We start from the raw sequence: 19542 nt of genomic DNA on the forward strand, positions 1-19542 counted from the left end.
TAAAATACCGAGCTGACACGGCACCACCTGACTCCACACCCCTCGTATCTAAATGGCTATTCATAGTATTAATAAGTGTGCACCTAATAAAACCCATTAGCACACACCACAACCAAATCGGGTAGCGCCTGCTGAAAAAAAGGTCACGGAAAGAAATACCCCGTGTATAAGTTTCGGGAATCCTAAACTCGTAAAATCATGTAGACATTCTAATTATTGTCTACATATCAGACGGCGTTATCTGCAAGGAATGCTACAAAGCAAAATAAATCAGAAAAGTGTAACTCGAAACGTCTTGGGGGTAATAGCTTCATCACTAATTACATTTTGGGTATTTTAGTTTCTCACAGAAATGTAGGACATTTGCTTTAGCCACATTAAATACTGATTATAAATACAGAGTGTGTCCTTACATAAATATTTAATTTAAGCTCTTGGGTTCTGCACTTTCACTGGTTCAGTAACTAATAATAAGTGAACCAGTGACATTTGTTTGAGCATTAATGAAGGACACTCCTTTAGTAAGAAAGATACTTAGAATTGTGCTCAAACAAATATTGTCTTGTGAAGTTTAACTAAAGCAAACAATTAAACACAATATAATGGACAGAAATATGTAGAACCCAGACCTCAGATCTCACAATGTTATCAACATTTTCTTTTAAATGGTGTAACCCTGTGAGTCGGATTTGCTTCAAACCTTCATGGGTTCTTCCTTGTCCCATGCTACACCTTTCCTCCACGTTTCGTGAAGATCGTAACCAATTGACCTTTTGATATACTGCTGACACACAAATAACCCCAAATAGCCGGAATGGCTGCCTCGGTTTGAACATCCTGTCTGGGTCACTTCCTGGTTGTCGATCCATACACTGTCGAAGCTCTTTGAATGTCAGTAACTCTTGACATTTTTTGGGTATGACATCAATTATAGTAACCACAGTACAGGACGACGTAGTGGCAGCGCACCATCAGGACCAACTGAGACCTGTAAGTGGGGGTTCATTTACAGTCTATTACTCGGGTCATTCTTTTCTATCTGAAGTGCTGTTACAAATATACCTCTCCTCAAAATAGACCTGCATATTAAACTGTAACACGGGACACAAAAAGGTCATTTTTTATCTTTTTGCATTATCCTGCTAAACAGTATCCAGGCACAAAAGCAACCAACTTGCAGGGTAAACGCGACGACTCATTCGGGCTCCATACAGAGTAATTCTGCTCGAGCCCCTTTAGTCTCTGCTGGCTAAATCCTCTGTTAGAGATAGAGGCTGGGTTTGATCCCCTGCAGGATCTCAGTTTATCTCTCTTGCAAATCTGCTGCCAGATGACAGGGTTAGCTTTGTGGACTGTGGCTGCCCACGCTCTCTTAAAGATCGATACGACGCCCGGTGCCAGTGTTTCTTCTGTTCTCCTATTCTGTAGCCGTGGACTTATATGGCGGTTCGAAAGCCATCTACATGCTAAAAATGCAATGTATCCAAGTTTATTTGTCTGTATTCACTCATATATATATATACTAATTAAATACAAAATCAAATTAAATATCCCATTGTTCTAAAATATCCTAATTATTATAAACAAATGTCGCCTGTTGTATAAAAAAAATAATAAATGCCAACATTTTTAAATGTCACATATTCTGTAAAGTCAAAACAAAGACAAATAAAAACACAAGTATTATGTTTAGCAACACATCCGTGTTCTGTACAGTATTCTGGTGTGCCACACATGCCAAGTCACTTCCGTGCATAGAAACACACACACACACACACGCTCGCACACACACACACACACACACACACACACACACACACACACACACACACACGCGTGTATTGTGTCATCATTTCATCAGTGCTGTGCAACCAGCTGCTGTCGCTGCTTGCTCATTAAACATTTCTAGAGTCAATATAAATTCCACCAAGGCTCCCTTCCTCAGGGCAAACACTGGAAAATACAGTATGTAAACGGCGCCGCACTCATCATTCATCTATGCAGAAAATAGAGCTATCTTCCCACCCTACTGTATCAATAACCGGGGGGACGGAGGGGGTCCAGAAGCAAACCTCCGCAATTCATTACGAGCCAGCCTCCGGCAGATGAGGAGGTTTGCTGCTGTTGACAGCTCCAGCTCTCTGCAGAGAATCACTGATTATTGTTAAATGTCAATGTGAAATATCAACTCGGCATGTGAGAGTACACTCCTTCTGGAGTCGCAGCATTCTGATGCACAAGGTTTACACTTGAACTTTCTTAAAAACTTTAATTACCTAGGAAAACATTACTGAGCATGCCTAGTCCTTTATTGTCTTACATCGGGGAACTTCCCGAGACAGTATCAGTCTCACTGTTGCCGTCTGACTGCAGACTCAAACCTTGATACATCTTTGATGACTTATTTTAGCTGCCAAGAGAGTGTTTCTCCTTTCTTTACCACCTTAACTAGGATTTCCTTTGGGCTCATGTATCTACCCCTTAAATTTCACCGACGGTAATTCAAGTGAGGTGTCACAACACGGGGTGTGTATTTGGCCACTGGGGCACCGGGACACCCAATCAATGTTAAAGGTTCAGCCACCCTTGACCTTTAACATAAGTGTTAATTATGATCACGCTGTGTGCAGTTTAGTCGGGTTGGTCGATGTCTACAGAACGCGAAAACATCGCAAAATCAATCTGTGAACCATTGATGAATCTGAATTATTACTTTTTAAGCGTGCAATGAATTACATCAGCGCCACTGCAAACCCGCGCTGCAATGGTGGGCTCGATGGTCAATGACTTTCAGCCACTGGCGATGGATGATGTCATTGTTCATTGAGCCAAACCTGTACACAGTTTAGCGGAGACAATTTTGAGTTAATTATGTTCAGATATTTCAAATATTTCTTTTTGGTCTTTTGGAGCAGACATCAAAAGAAGTTTTCATCAACACTGAAGCGCCGGTTATTGGCACCGGCATTTTGTTGAGTCTGATAATATTTGATGCGGACAATGCCAATGACAATAAGGCTATTACCGCTGTGGTCGCAGTTATGTCGAAACCGTGTTCATGGTGACTCACTCCTTGCAAATTAAGACACAATTGCATGCAGATATAAAACTCTTTTTTTATGTTTTTATTCTGGATCGGTCCGAGCATGTGCGTGCGTTTGAACGGGTTGGGGACCGAGTTCACTTTTCACTATGTTTTGTCTAATCAAGCAGAATATTAACCAAAGGTCACACAGGTCATGGCATGTAGCTTCAGAGGCACGGGCAAGTTGACTAAAAGCCCCCAGAGAGACGGAGTGTTGAGCTGTTTGCAAGAGCAGATCTTTATTGCACGTTTCAAAGTGGACACTTGTTGGGCTTTTTGAAAAATACATTGTCATCTGCAGGGGTCTGTCGGGGTTGAAATAAATCTAAATTAATATTTTGCCATGACTCGAGTTCCCTGGTGTTTTTTACACCTATACATTATGCTCCATTTAAAGATCAGCGTATTTGACTTGGAAACCGACCTCTCGGACATGTGGCACGAGCTGCTGCTAACCTCAGCGCAGCGAGAGCTGCAGAGACTGTATTGACCGCCGTGGTGAGTATCTGGCTACTGGCCACGCCGCCCCCGCACTGCGAAAGTGTGAGAATAGCCTGCTGGGAGTAAAAGCACTCTGGGGCCTGCTTATCGAACGCCTCCCAGTGATCCCAGCTCGCAGGGGCCCTCACGGTTTCATTGTGAGAGCAAGACGTCGCAGGAGACACTGGAACTCTGGGCCTACCGTCACGAGAAACCTTGGATTCCTTGTAAAGCCGTAAAGAAATGTAAAAAAAAAAAATGATTGCCGTCCAAAAATACATGGGACATATGTACATTTAATTTGTAATTTATTTGCATTTTTCTTAAGTACCGTCAAATTACGCGAAGATGCCGTCAGACAGTGAAATAATGTGAAAATGGCCCGGACGATTCGTTAATGCGCAACAACAAAAAAAACATTGCCAGATAATCAAAACAACCTCAGTGAAGGTATCGCACGGTCGCATTTCATCTAAGTTACCATACCAACTGATATTGCGTGCTTCAGCCAGCTTAGGTTCACATGGGCGAAGTGTGCAAACACCAAAAGTTAGTTGACTTTACCCCCCTCCCCCATGGCTGACCTCGAATTTCCTATGCCGCAGACACTTTGAAATCCAGTTTGTTTTTGGGCCCTTCAAAAGACAACACTCACTTTTTCATGGTGTAAAGTCTTGTGGGCCTGAATTACAACAACAGATGCAAATAGTTTGTGTATATTTGGTCAGATGTTTGGTATTTATTGCTTTTATTACCTATATATATCACAAGATATCGTGGGCAGACTTTCTTTTTTTTTAAGTAACATTTTATTGTCTTGGACTTAACCTCTCTCATCAGTTGAAACAAGATTTAGGAGATAAGGCAAAAATGTAACCTCGACATGAACCTTGCATGAACGCATGACCCCCCGAGTGAAAGGATTTTCCTCGGGTGTAGGACTAAATAAGTCCAATGTGTGCCAAATGATTCAGAAAGAATCAACATTTATTGAACTTATCTGTCCGGAATCTAAGTTTGCTTTTGATCCTATCGCAAATTCCATTAGTGAAACTTAATCAACTTTACAACAGAGGAAACGTGCAGTGTTGGCGAGTCGTAAAGACAAAAGATTCACGACACAACATCCCACCTATTTAGTTGCCCAGGAGGAACAAACCTATACAAGAAACGTGGCGTGCAGCCCCGAGGGGTGCCAGACAGTCAACACTGGAGTCCACGGAAACAAAAGTAAACACAAAATCCAAAGATAGCTGATGGCTGTCAATCAAACCCATCCCCAGCTGCCTCGGCCCCATCAGCCGTCACTCTTTTCCCATGGCTCCTCTGGGCCGCAGTATCCCTGCTCGTGTTTTTAGACAAACAGATCGGATTCCTCCTCAAACAGGCCGCTGCCGTCCCTTTTGATAACAATGTAATAATTCAAAACAAATGATTTCGGCCCTTTGATGAGAGCACTTTTATGGGTCACGAAGCCTCACACTGACATCTGTTTGATTTTATCTTCTTGAACTTTATCCTCTGCTGGAAAATTTACTGGCTCTGACCAGAGCAGTGTGTTAAAGCCAGACTAATAGAGGAGCAAAGACAACTGAGACACTGGGCAGGACAGCTCGCCTTAACCCTCAAAGCCTGTAACATATATAGTGCACTTATGCTACACACAAGCAGGTTGTGTCTAGAACGTTCGCAAAAAAAAAGAGCACGTTTAAAAAAAGTAATATCACCTTTTTCTGTTCACCTGGCAGATGGAAGGACTTCTGTGCTGTGAATAACGTTGTGTTGTGATCAGTGGCAATCAAATTGCTCAAACAGCAAACTTCCTGTTTCTATTCGCCGTAAATCTGCGTTAAAGACGATTTCGTGACAAACAGCCGCGCGTTTTGTAAGATTCAACGCGCACAGTGTGGCGTGGAAACTTAAAACATCTCCAGTGCACACACGTCGAGTTAAAGTTCAGAAAGAAGTAAAAGAAAATTCAGAATTTCTCAAAATGCACTTGACCGTTTTCATGGAATAAACACAAATCAATGCCCGGCGCAGAACGCTTATATGTCTTCAAAACATATCTTGAGTGGCTCTTTAATGATAACAATAAAGAACGTAGACAACTGAGCTGTCTCGGGGGAAAGATCGTGAGCGGCATCTGAAAGCTTCGGCGAAAGCTCGTGGCCTAAGCGGATTTAGAGTCAGGATTTTATTTGGTTTTTGGCAAATTACATAAAGCCGTTTCAGCTATTTCCTGTTGTGTTATACAGCTTGATGTTTTTTTCACCGTCCGTAGAAAATGTTTGCGGGAATAACTGCAGTTCACTGGAACATGTGTGAATAAAAAAAAAAGAAAAGAAAAACAATGAAACCAAAACCTTTTCCTCTTAATTCTTAATAACAGTGCTGCCTTCTCATGCTTCTCTATATTTCTTTCTTTGACGAGCCCGGTTTGGGGGTGGGGGGGGCGTGTGTGTGTGTGTGTGTGTGTGTGTGGAGGGGGGGCTTCTGCTCTAGACCCTGGCCGTGGTTGGAGCTGTATGCTAAAGCCATGGTCAGGCCCCAGAGATTTCCAGCCTCTTAGATGCCTATAACTCATCCCTAGCCCTGCTTCTGAAGGGAGATTCCCCACCAGCCCCACCCCCACCCCCCTCAATCCCAGGCCCGAAAAAAATCCTTTCAAAGGCCGCAGACTGGAGACAGATATGTAGGTGTTTTAGATAAGGTAGGAATTGCATTAAAGGATTTTTCCGTTTTAAAGCTGTTGCCATCTTTTTTTGCCCTTTCCCATAGACTTGAGAAGAGTAGTTGAGAAAGGATGGGAAGAGGGGTAAGGGATGTACTTTGGGACGGACTAGTCCGTACATTTGTGGTCAGTTCACAGCTCATAAAAGACTAGCGCTAACCTCAGTAAAGATTGAATAATGTAGAGTCGCTAGAGGCGGCACAGAACCTTCGCAAAGAATACCAAAGTTATTGACCCGAGTTTGGAGGAAGCTCCTCCGAGCTCATTGATCTCTTCACCAGCATAATTACAGGGCAGCAGAGATGTATCTTCATGTCGAAGAAAACAGAGCAATTTCAGAGTGATGAATTTTCAGAGTGATGAGGATTCTTGCCAAATGCAACCGTAAAAATTAAAATCATTTTGTTTTTGCAAAGTAGAGCGTGGCCAAAAACGGGGACTCGGAGTCAAAAGAGCCTCAGCCGGTGCAAGCGAGAAGACGGACTGCATGTATACGCGCACGGCATTTACAACTTCTTCTCTCCGATGCTTCTCTGTTTTTTTATAAGAGCTTACGCTTCCCTTTGGCATTTACTTTTAAAACTTCGTAATTATGTGGCCTTCTTTTTTCTCTCCCCCCCCCCCCCCCCTCCGGCCCACCGTGTTTACATTCGGCAGCTTAACGTGCACGCGGTCCAGTCCACACACACGGTCCACATGTCGTTCTGCGGCGGTGTTTGTTGGACTGGGCCGCAGAGAGATTAGTCGCCTCGTTCCCTCTGGTGCCCTCGGGCGTAATGCTCCTCGCCCAGAGGGGCTTGGCTGCTCCTTTTCCAATAGGACCTCGGAGTGGGGAAATTGGCCCTTTCCTGGAAATTTGCATTATTGTTTTGTTTTTTTCTTGCAGTGAACTGTAATCCAAAAAAAATTTCTGATTCTCCCTATTTATTTATACTTGAAATATTTAAAAACAGTAAAAACCTATCTTTTTTAAATTTTTTAAATTTGTTTATTTGATAAGGGACAGTGCACATTAATATAAACATTTCTGTATAAATGTGCCAGAATTAGCCAAGAGGCTATTTTTCATCTGTAGTCCCTTTTGGTATCACACGATTCAGGTTATTGTCAATGATGAACTTTTAACACACTTTTTGTACATTTTTGGTTTGATTTTGGCAGATGAAAACAATGTAGGGATCATAGGGTGTCACCTGGTTTGCTTCGTGAGAAGAGAAAGTGTCCCTGAGTATTTTTAAGCAAAAGAGATAGTTAGATATGCCAGTGGTTATGATACCAAAACATCCAGTCACGAAACAAAGTATTTGAAACGCTGCTGAACCGAGCCTATATATTCGCTGAAATAATATATCACATATCTCTTATTGAGAAAATTACAGACAAGCACACGCAGTCTAGGGAAGGGCGCTAGACTAGACAGGGACTAGGACCCACATGGTCAAAACCCACACATCAGTGGATTCGTAACGGCATGAGGGAGAAAAAAAATAAGAAAGAGAGAGACGGGGGAGTTGGGAAACTCGCTGAAATGCTTGTGGCAGTGGCTGAAATCTGCAGACGGCAAAAGCTTTAAGATGAACTTGTAAATGATTTGTTTATGAGGCAAAAATAAAAGAAGGAGAAAAAAAAAGAAAAGTGCCGCGCCTGCTGTCCTTTTCGTCTTCATCACGTCTTCATTCAGAATCAGCAAAACCAGGACGACCGTTTAAAAAGATCCCTAAGGTAAGGCTTCATTTCTATTCACCCCGTTGCGCTGTTTTTTTCTTCTTCTTCTTCTTCTTCTTCTTCTTCTTCTTCTTCTTCTTCTTCTTCTTCTTCTTCTTCTTGTTCTTCTTCTTCTTCTTCTTCTTCTTCTTCTTCTTCTTCTTCTTCTATTCCAGCTCAGCTCATTGGCTCATTTGTTGTTTGGTGGTGTACATTTTGCTTATTGAGCAGTGGAGTTTTGTACAGCCTAGGCAGAGATTAAGACAAATTCTGATAAGGACTGGAAGTTGACTCTCAGCATTAAGGGGGATTAATGTTTAGCTCTGTGTGGCAGGGGCCTTCTCAGTGGCTGTGTTTACGCAGTGTTGCAGACCCCGCATTAATCCAAAATTAGTATAAAAGATCAGCTGTGGCCACTGAGGCGAACCTTCACAGGGCTTAGGCCAGTAATCAAGTCTCACTTTGGGACAATGAGCGCCTGGAAGGTCAATGAGAGGCCTGGGTTGAAGGGACGAGGAGATTGAGGTGGGGGGTGGGAGAGCGGCGCGGGACTTTTGGTGACCACATGGTTTAATTTAGGTGAGATACATCCCCAGACACACACACACACACACATACTTGCACACACAGAGGGTTTGCACCCTCAGTACGTGCCTTCTCCTCTGGGCGTTGGTGATCGTGATTTGTTTTTGTTACGGCTTGCAGAGGACATTATCGTGTATAATTTAACACAAGACGTTTCTTCCTTCTTCCTCGACGCCCCGTCTGAAATGGCATTTGATGTCGCACCAGTTTACATTTCAGCGCACTAAGTATTAGCTCCGTCACATAATTATAATGTGTGCTGAGGGATTACAACAATAAATAGTATGAGACTACCTCTCGCTGCTCGTAGCGTAGAGCAACATCTCCCATTCCAACGCAAACCAACACTTGCTAGGAGAATCCCGAGGAGATGTCTCGGCTCCAGGATCGCCTCTTACAGGAAAGTCAAAATGTGTCAAATTGAGTATTATTTTTTTTTACCATTTCCATTGCTGGCTTGTGGAGGCAGCACCACTGGGTTTAGTTAGAAAAAATAAAAAATAAAGGAAATATGGCTCTGCATAAACCACAGCCCTCGGAGGATTATGTGCATTATTTTGTACTTCCAAAAAGGAGACCATTTTATTGACATTTTGAATAAGGCTCACCGTACGGCACATGTAGCGATATTAATGGGTCTGCTGTGTCAAGAGGAACTTGCCCTTGAAAATGACTTTCCACAACTACGTCTAAAGTTCTTCAATTATTCATTTACAGGGATTTTATAGCGCCTGGGCAAATTACAGTGCCCTTGAAAAAAAAAAAAAAAAAAAAGAAAGAAACAGAAAAATCATCTCCTCAATCAACTTTTCTTGGCACGCGCCAAACTTCATGCCGCGCTAACTTTTCCACAGTAGTCCCCCACCGTGTCTGTCTTTTGTGCACACATGTTAACAACAGACAAACTACAAATGAAAGGGTAAGAGAAGAAGAAAAAAACAACAGCAACACAGCCAAAACGGTAATTTAGGGGCATTTGCACCACATTGTGGTGGAAACAGCTCTCTTCAAGTGCCAGCAGGGTACCAGCGAACCCCCCACCCCCAGCCACCCACTGCTCCTGCTAAGATTAGACAAATTAAACACTATTATTCACGTCACTCCCGCAGCTGGCCTTTTAAGTGGTTCTACGTTAACTATCATAATGGTTTGCTTTGAAAGCCACAGTCTTCTCCTTCATTTACAATATGAAAAAAAACTTTTGGGCCAAGTCTCGGTGGGATTTTTCTTCTCCTCCTCCTCGAGTTGCAGGGAGAAAAAAAAAAAAAACAGGGTCACTGCAGTTTCTAGTAGTATGAATTTCTATACCTTTTCTAAAATAATTTATTTTTGCATTCATTTAAACAGCATGTGCAACAAATTTGTGTCCAGAAAGGTATTTTGTTAGGACTTAGTTTCATTATTACTTTTGGATTTGTCATTATAAATTAGTTTTCTCACATGCGGGTAGCATTTATTTCCAAATGTTAAACTTGTGTACCGTGCGTCAGTCATCACCATACAATATTTCATCATTTACGAGAAGTCATTCCAGTCCTTTCAGAGCGAAGACTACAGCAGGTCTGCAAGACTCGCACATCTGTCCATACGTTTTTAATGTAGTCTCGTGTTGGTGAAAAGCCCTTTTATTCCCCTTGTTGTATCCCCATAACCTGATAATGGATGTGGTATTGGCCAGGGGCCCGCGGACCGAGGACGGCCGGTGATGGATAACCTTGTTTCAGACCCATCATCACCGCGGAGCATGTGCCTCGTATCTGTAGTCAAACACCCCCCCCCCCCCCCCACCCCCCACCCACACTGATCATGCTCCAGATACGGATTTTGGGAATTGACAGTAAGTGACGTCCTGTTAGCTGCATTACATTTTAAACCTCTATCACCAGCATTAAATCATAACGGATTACTTTGTTATCCAACTACGTTCGTATGGGATGGACAAACCAACGGATACACCACATGAACAAGAACTTCAGTTTCCCTGAAGTAAATAGGCCTTATTATCAATATTTGGATAACAAAACAAAATGTCAAATAATTTCAGGTGCAGATTAACACCTTCAGACGTCATCGGCGTAAAGGATCAGTGGTAAATAGCCCAAAAATATGGCTTCAGTTAGTTTTTTTTAAGTCAGCAAAACTTGTATACGATATATATAAATAAAGGAATAAATAAATAAATAAAAGGGACCCTCCTCCACTTTACACATCAAGTTCGGTTTACGTCAAGAGGAGTACCACTCCTGTGAAATCCGTTGTATAATGTCTTCTGCTGTGTGCCGTCTAATGTGGCTCTGGAGGGAGTCTGAGAGAATTACCCAGATGATGTCATCAGGGTTATCTCGGCTTGGCTGGAGACTCGAGGTCCCCACAACACAAACTTGAAGTGTGGGGTTTGTACAAAAAAATAAGTGGGCATTTAGGAGTCAGTGAGGGTCTAATGAAAGACCCCGTTTAGTTGCATAATGGGAAATGTAAGCTCCTGTTTTTGAGGCCTGACCCACAGCATTCTGTACGAGGGGCTAAAAGTCAACATTTCACTTCGGCTGCTTCCACTTTTTAGCGTTTTTTTCTTATGTATCTGTGAGCCACCCAATTCTATGAAAGTGCAAGAGAATGAAAATGCTGTGCTGTGATAAGTCAGTCGTAATACGTCCTCCCACTTCTTCCACACCAACTGGTTTGCATTTTTTAGAAAACTATATAGTGGTATCTACCCTCAACAGCCAAAACAATAAACATGGTGATGGATCTGGACGCTTTTGATTGAAATGCATTTTTCCACGACACTTCAAGGATAAACAGAAGGGAAGTAACATCTCTTGTATGACATCACAATACCCTATATTGGGTCAGTATTCAGATAGTTATGTTTATATTATTTTGGCCACATCTGGCAAGGAGTTCTCAAAAACGTCAACTAAATACTACTAATAACAAATCCAACAGAGTACGTCTGTGTATTTTCTGAAATCTGAGTTGCATCGGTGCAAATGTGTGTCACGTGATCACGCCTGTTATGAGCCGAGCCTGTATGTGTTCCTAGCAAGAACCATCTTTTTGGGAATCGTCTCCACAGTCGGAGCCGGTTCCTCGTGTCATAACCAATGCCGTCGCTGCAGGAGTCCCGGGGAGCAGGGAAACAACAGCCTTCTTCCACTCCACAGTATGACCCAGTGCTGCACATTAACTCCAGCACCAGTGGCAAATAGTGGCTCATGCCTCTAAAACACCCTTTGACTCCAATGCAAATTATTTATTAGAACTAATGATTATTGCACTGGCAGGTCATTTCTTGTATTCGACCTTTGTTATATAAAATGACAGCGTTTCACTATTTAATGCAGTTTCTCTTCATTCCACTATTTCTTTGGAGCGCATCAGACTAATCTTATTGCACTACTTGTTTGGATGGATATGCCTGGGGGACAAACCGTCAACACTTTTCATTAACACAGATGACTCGTGGTTTACTTTAATAATTTGCTAAATTATGAATCAGTCTTGTGAACTTCTCTTCTTTTTTTTTTTGTCTGTGCGGGAGAGGCGGCGCCGCAGGAGGTAATTAGCCCGAGTGGGGTGGAAGCTGTGACACACAATCTGAAAACAGCTGCACGACTCACCGTGCAGTGTGAGTCTGTTTGTCCCCGAGCGTCTCGGGGAGCTGCCGGCGGCTGGTTCTCATCCTCATAGCGATGATTTATGCCCGACACATCTTAGTACAGTAAAAAGAGTCGGGGGGGGAAAAGAAAAAAAAGAAGATGCTCTTCACATTCACATGTTTTGCATTTCTGCCTGCATGGGCGAGGATGACATTTCATTTCTTACCTCACATCATCTCAAAAGGACTAATTCAATTTGCACTCAAAGATGTTTCTAATCCTCCCCCCCCCCCCATCTCAATGTTTCCCTCCATCGTCTGAATGCCAGAACATTTGCTGTTTGATTGTCTTTTTAACGTCAAACTCGGGGCATTTTGACACAGCTGTTGGTAAAGAGTAGAAAACTGGTTGTCAAATGTATATTAATATCGCTGTAGTTGCATAATAGAGTTATCCAGTGATATTCACCCGTGTTGGTGAAGTTTAGGTTGAACAGTTCACGTTTCTTTGGTGAGATGGGAGAGTTCGCTAAGCTCTTTGCTTAATCTTTGGGAGGTTGTTTGTACAAGTAGGTGGCCATAGCAGTGGGTTTTACTAAATAGATGTACACATTAGTGAAAAGTACAAGACTCGACATGCGGTGTGTTGCTGTGCAGCTTAGTGGGTGGAGCACTATAATCCTAGAGTCATTAAGCTAATCACCTACTGGCTCTGGCTCCATATTTAGGCCTCGTCCACACCACGACGTTTCCATTTTTAATTCGCATTTCTTTTGCTACGTTTTCACTAAGCGTCCAACCCTCCGCCGGAGTTTTCAGAGCAGCCAAAATGGAGGTGTTTGGAAAAGCTCCCGAGGACGTTTAAGTCGAAAAACGGAGGAGTTTGGAAACGGTAACGTAGACACCCGCGTTTGCAACTTGATTGGGTCACGACGTGTCCTTCCCCCGATTCGTCACGCCCCTATCACATGACTGAGCAACAGTTCGACCTCGTCGGTGGTCCAAGCGAAGGAATCTCTGGCGCCTCTTTCGTCCGTTGCCGTTCTTCCTCTGCAGTATTTTCTGCAACTAAACCAACTGCAGTGTGTAGGAACAATCTTCTTCCTGTTTACACCGTCACGGAAGACGATGCTGAAACGCCCGGATGGACGGGATCGTATTAGTGTGGATGTGGCCAAAAGTCAAAGTTTTCTTTTTATTAAAAGGACACTGCAGCCATTTAGTCCTTCATCGTCCTTCCATTAAGTTGGGGGATCTAAGAGAAACCTATCTATAAAAAAAAATAACAGCTCAATTGAAAAGCAGCAGGAGCCAAGATATCTTTCTTAATGAGTTAAGCAACAGAAGTCTGAATCATACAATTCCCATAATGCAACTTCAGACGTGACAAAGGAGTCCAGAGTCCCAGAAGGCAGAATACAACTCAGTACTTCTAATGAGCAGTAAACTGAATCGATGTGTACAATCAGTAGGGTACATGCTGCAGGATTGTAAGATAAGTCTTCTGTATTTAAAATGTGTTATTAAGGCCTTCTCGCCATCCTTTTGCGACAAGGCCCACCATCAGCTCCTGCTAGAATAGTTGCAGTTTCGCTAGCTAGGCCGCTATATTTAAGTGTTGTGGTCATGCACGATCCATTGTGGGCTCGGAAAGGCACTCGTCATGGCGAGCTACGGTATCAAACAACTGTCGCCAACTGTCGCCACCAGAGTTTTTTCACACCGGCCCCCCGGCCCGCTTGCACTGCGCCCCGGGCCGCTAACAGGCCTCGCAAGGTAATCCTCACCCACTTATGTGCAGCGTGTGAAAGTCATTTTCTCACCCGCTCATCCAGTGAGCTCATGGTTTTCAAAATAGAGTGATCGCTCTTAGTACTTCAACAGGTAAACAACACACTTTTTAAATTGAAGGAAAAATATGCGGTTAAGTGTGTTTTAAAATTATTCAATGAGTGCCAAAACCAAAATGTCAAACCTGTATCTTGTTGACGGTATTCATCTCACAAATGTAGGTTTTTCGAAGGCTCTGGTGATTCTGTTCAGCAAATGTCAAAGCTGTAGTAGGTTAAATGACTTTGGTATTTAAAGTCAACGTTAACATTTGGCATGCAATTCTTGGTCACACCAGCAGGCCGCAAAAGTGAAAGTAGTGTACATTTCTAAAGTTCTTAAGTTGCCTCTGAGGGAAACGCTCACATGTGCAGCGTCTAAATAGATAACACGGAAATATCTCCGTTTCCAGCCACAAGTAACATAACACTTTTCATAATAGCAGAGATAAACTGAGCGTTCTGGCTACCCTGCAAGGCCAGCAGGTTTACCAGCCCTGCACACCATGTCCCCGCACTGCATTTCTATCCATTAACACGTCCACTGTGTACGCACTCAATTTGGGAGCGTAATAAGAGGCAGATGAGTCTCGCAGCCGGCAGGAGACCCCTGTAGGAGGGAAAAATTTGTCCAACTATAATCGGCCCAACGGGGGGGGGGAGCGCTTAGGTCAGAAGCCCTTAAGTTGACGCGAGCAGACACTCCTATGAGTTTGTGATGAAAACCGCGTGATCCATCATCGTCGGCGCGCTCGTCTGTTCAGGGGACTGTAAGCACGCTGAGAGCTCCCACGGGCCTCCATTTGATCACAGTTAAGCTGAGCTACATGGGGCACCGAAGCTATCCCTCATTATGAAAATGGAGGGAAACTGAGATAAGCTTCCACATTATGTAATTAAAGTAGACCCTCAGAGGGGCTGGTTCAAGTAGATGCGCAAGAAGTGAAATATTATCCCAATAATACGTCCCTTTATTCTCAAGATTTTCTCCAGAGCTATTAGGGTTGTCACCAAACTTGGGTGTATCGCTGAAATCAATATTAATGAGAATATTTTATGATACCAATCTATAATATACAGTATTTTTATCACGGTGAGGCAAATGTATACAACATTTCAACTCATTAAAGTGAAATATTAAAAGTAAATACATCGTATCACACCGCAAGATGATGCTCTTCAAATGTATAAAGCAAAATCTCAACGACTCATTTTGTATTTTGTACTCATTTTGTACTTTCATTTAAGAAATGTAATTTGATGAAAAACCAAATCATTACAGCTCAACAGGTCCTTTGATTTTTAAAGGCCAATGCAATACAAAATGTCAACAAAAAAAAAACGTGTATTATCTCTTTTTTTTGTTTCATTACCAACACATTGACTAACAACCTCTTGAACTCCAACCTCTGGCCAGCCGTCGACAAGTTTGTTGAGCTTGTCCTCAGACTTTTCCTCTCTGCGTGAAGAAGGACGACTCCGTTTAATTAGCCGTGTTTAAAATAGTCATCCGTGATCTCTTTCCCCGAATCCTCTTCGCAAACAAAAGCTATTCTTAACCCGGCAGAACCACCTTGTCTCGCACGAGCGCTAATGTGACCCCCTTACCTTGCCCCCCACCAGCGCGCCAAGGTAGCAACATCCAAGTCTGGCTCTGATTACCATGGGAGCTACTGCCTCCGCCTGAGAAGAAAAAAAAAAAAGAAAATGCTGCTGGTTTAAAATAAATGTTATTGTTTGTCACAGGAAACCAATCTGATTACCGTTTCTTCTCTCATGCGCACACTTAGCGCCGTGCACCGGGCTCTATTTGTGCATGTGGTTTTCATTCAGCCTTCCCAGCGAGGGGGGGAAACGGACACCTCGCCTTTTTTTTTTCATCTTTTATTAAGTCACACTTTGGGGAAGGTTAAAATGGGGGTTTGTTTACTCAAAGTATTTGGCAATCTTTGGAAGACAATCTGTCTGTCCACATCAAACAATAGATCGAGTTTCGCCATGCGGCGGCGTCTCAGAAAAAGAAAAAAATGGGCCCGGGGAGAGGCAGAGGGGACGACTCCTCCGATAGCCGTGACGTCTGCGTTCGCTCAACTCGACAGCGAAAGTGAGCAGTTGTTAAAGTGCGGTGGGAAGCTATGTTTGGGGATTCGGCAGGAATCGGGCCATTGTGATGGTATCATTTCACTTTGGCCGTGTGTATTGTTACGGCAGAATCGTTGCATCTTCCAATGTAGCGTGGAAAAAAGCAGCTTCCCTTTCACACTGTGTCTTGTAACCCCTCTTCCTCCGTCTTTCTCCGTCTTCCTGAGTGTATCCCTCTGGGGATTAATGAAACGCACACACACATATATATATATATATACACCAAAAGAAGAAGAAAAAAAAAGTGCCAGTAAAAAGCAGAAGAAAAAGGGCTTAAAAGGCATCTGGGAGGAAAGCTGAGAAACGGAGGGACCAGTCAGCAGGGTCTGCCAAGGCTTAGAAGTCAGACTGTTTGTTTTGCTTCATATGTCGACACGGCTGCTCTTTTTCTCCCAGTGTGGTTCTGTCCTGCCGTGATTCCCCGCCAGGCTGCTTCTCATAAACCTTTTCCTCCGTGGGGCACCTCTACTTGACACCCGAGCAAACCAACAGCACTCACCTCGCGGTGTGGGGGGGGGGGGGGGGGGGGGGGGGGGGGGGGGGGGGGGGGGGGGGGGGGGGGGGGGGGGGGGGGGGGGGGGGGGGGGGGGGGGGGGGGGGGGGGGGGAGAAAAAGAAAGGCAATATGTAAATGTTGTGAAAGGAGCCAATTAGGAAATGTATCTTGTTTGAAAGGGCCCGTAATAGTTTAATTCCAAAAACATGTTTTCTGCCTCCCTGGTAATGTGTCACATGTGACGCTGTGGCTTTCTGGGAGCGGGGGGGGGGGGGGGGGGGGGGGGGGGGGGGGGGGGGGGGGGGGGGGGGGGGGGGGGGGGGGGGGGGGGGGGGGGGGGGGGGGGGGGGGGGGGGGGGGGGGGGGGGGGGGGGGGGGGGGGGGGGGGGGGGGGGGGTCCAACTGGTGCATCATTTCAAAGGGCAGCGTGCATGTCCCATCGCGGGCTTCACGTCTCCCGTCGATTGGAAACACATTGCTGTGCTGCACTGAACGGTGAAAAGTCAAACCAACAGTCATGTCGAGTGTGTGTGTGTGTGTGTGTGTGTGTGTGTATGTGTGTGTAAGAGAGAGACATAGCTTTATGTGACGCACTTTGTAAAGAAACAATAACTTACGCACTTAATCAGCTCATTTGGTTTCACTTAAATCCACAAGTCCCCCCTGATGTGCAGAAATAGACCGTTTTTCGGGACCTCCCACTCCCAGTGAGGGGGAATCAACGTCTGTGTGTGTGTGTGCGTGCGTGTGTGTGTGTGTGTGTGCATTCAAAGGTGGTGTTAAAGAGAAACTATTTGAAGGTATTTTAGATATTCAATCAGATTGGAGACAGAGAAAAAAAATAGACTCAAAAAAAAGAAATGGCAAAATGTCTGTGAGTGAATGAAGGAAGTTATAAAGCGTGTGTGTTTCCTGCTCCTCTTTATTTTCCACTTCCACTCTGCAGAGCCTGATGGTTAACAACACTTTGCCTTTTAATTGCTCCCATCACACGGTTGAGGCCTTACGACCAGAGCCACATCCTTGAAGGGACCACCGACTAACTCAGAAGAAACTTTTCATTTCTTTGCTCATTAATAGCCACCGAAACAACTTTTTTTTTTTTTTACTTTCCTATCGAACAGACATGAAAAATCACATCGGTTCTCATTCTTGATTGAATTGCTAAAAAAGAAAAAGAGAAAAAAAGTGATTCAGCCTTTTGACATTTCATTTGCAAAATGTCTCTTTCCTTTTCCCTAAATGGAAAGCGGTGAGGTTTAACAGGTTATTAAATTAAATTAGGATTTTTGCAGAACTCACATTCACAGGGAATGACATTTATCCGAGTCCTAAAACATTGTCATCGACAAGATTTTTATTAAACAGGGGCAAATTAATTTTTCAGCTGGGAAGGTGGAAATATACAAGCAGAACTCACTGGATTTCCCCCAATCAAGGACGGTTCACCATCTTTTAAATTGTCAGGGAACGACAACAATGCTCATTCTTTGTTTACACACATTGTCTCAAAGCACAATAATCTAATATAAAGTAATTACCACTTAGAAGACATTGCTATACCTGAGTGTCTTATCTATCTATTTCATGTATGCTGATAAAATACATGTTGGACATATAATTAATAATAATAATTATGTATCCGTCTTGTACAAGAAATAACACTGGAAAAGGACTGAAGTAAATCAAAAGTAATGCATTTCTTATTGGGGATTGTCACAGGTTTTGCAACCGTTGGTTGGCATTTGGGTTTTTTTCATCGTCCTTTTGTTTCATTGGTTGGTCATAGTCATAGTCACAGATTGTATATAGTTAATAAATAAAATATGTTAAAGTAACACAAATAGTAAATAATGAATTGTAGTTATATATGAGTGATCAATAAAAGGAGGAGCCCTCCTTATGCACCTACATTGTTAATAACATGACAGTTAACGTTCACATGATCTCAAACACATTTGAACACACAAATATTGTGCAGTTAATATATAAAGATATGAACAAACCCAACACAGGGTTACTGTGCTTGTGTCAAAGCCAATGTAAGCTAAAAGTTCTTTGTATATTACTTCTCAAGACTTCTTGACGTTCACCATATTACCTGTAGTTTGTGGACAAATGCCTCCAGACGGTGGATATGAGGCTGACCAGGCGTTGACTGTGTGAGCCTCCGGTAGCCGACAGCCGCGAGGCAGCGGGCAGCGCAGGGTGAACACGCTGCTGGGCAGGGTGAGGCCTTATCGCAGCTTTAATTTTTTCTCCCCAAGGTGAGCTGGGAAGAGATCAGTGGCACTAAACCCTGGGAATTACCCTAGATATTGGCCCCCTGTGCTCTGCAAATGAAATCCTGCCGTCGGGCAGGAAGAACATGGTGGTTAACACTCTGAAAATCAGTTTTTTGTGCAGACCACAGCTGGCGTGAAGGGGCAAGGGAAAGCAATGGAGAAAGGGGAAGGAATTGGGGGGGGGGGGGGCTCTTTAAAAAGAAAAAAGAAAAAAAAAATCGACATTACTCATAAAGAGAAAAGAAAGGGAAAGGCTTTGCTCTTGGCCTCAACAAAAAGTTGATCTGCTTTCAGACCGTGTGCATTCTGCTGTATAACAAGTGTCATAATCATTCTATAATCATTCAAGTATGCTATATGGTAGCTTTTGGGCTTTTGAGACATATCGAGACAATGCGGGCTATACGGACAACAGACAGGCGACAACAAACTGCAGTTCTCATGTCGTACTGAACGAGTGAAACCAGAACCAGGGTCCAGCTGTCCGAGGGTCTGAGCGGGGGTCTCGGGGGCCACGGCGAGAGGGCGAGTGGTGAGATAGAAATCAGTCACTGTGATCATAACATTCACAGCACTAAACCTGACCAGCTGCCAGGCCCGGG

The sequence above is a fragment of the Cyclopterus lumpus genome, chromosome 10 (assembly GCF_009769545.1).
Source record: "Cyclopterus lumpus isolate fCycLum1 chromosome 10, fCycLum1.pri, whole genome shotgun sequence".
Taxonomy (NCBI): domain Eukaryota; kingdom Metazoa; phylum Chordata; class Actinopteri; order Perciformes; family Cyclopteridae; genus Cyclopterus; species Cyclopterus lumpus.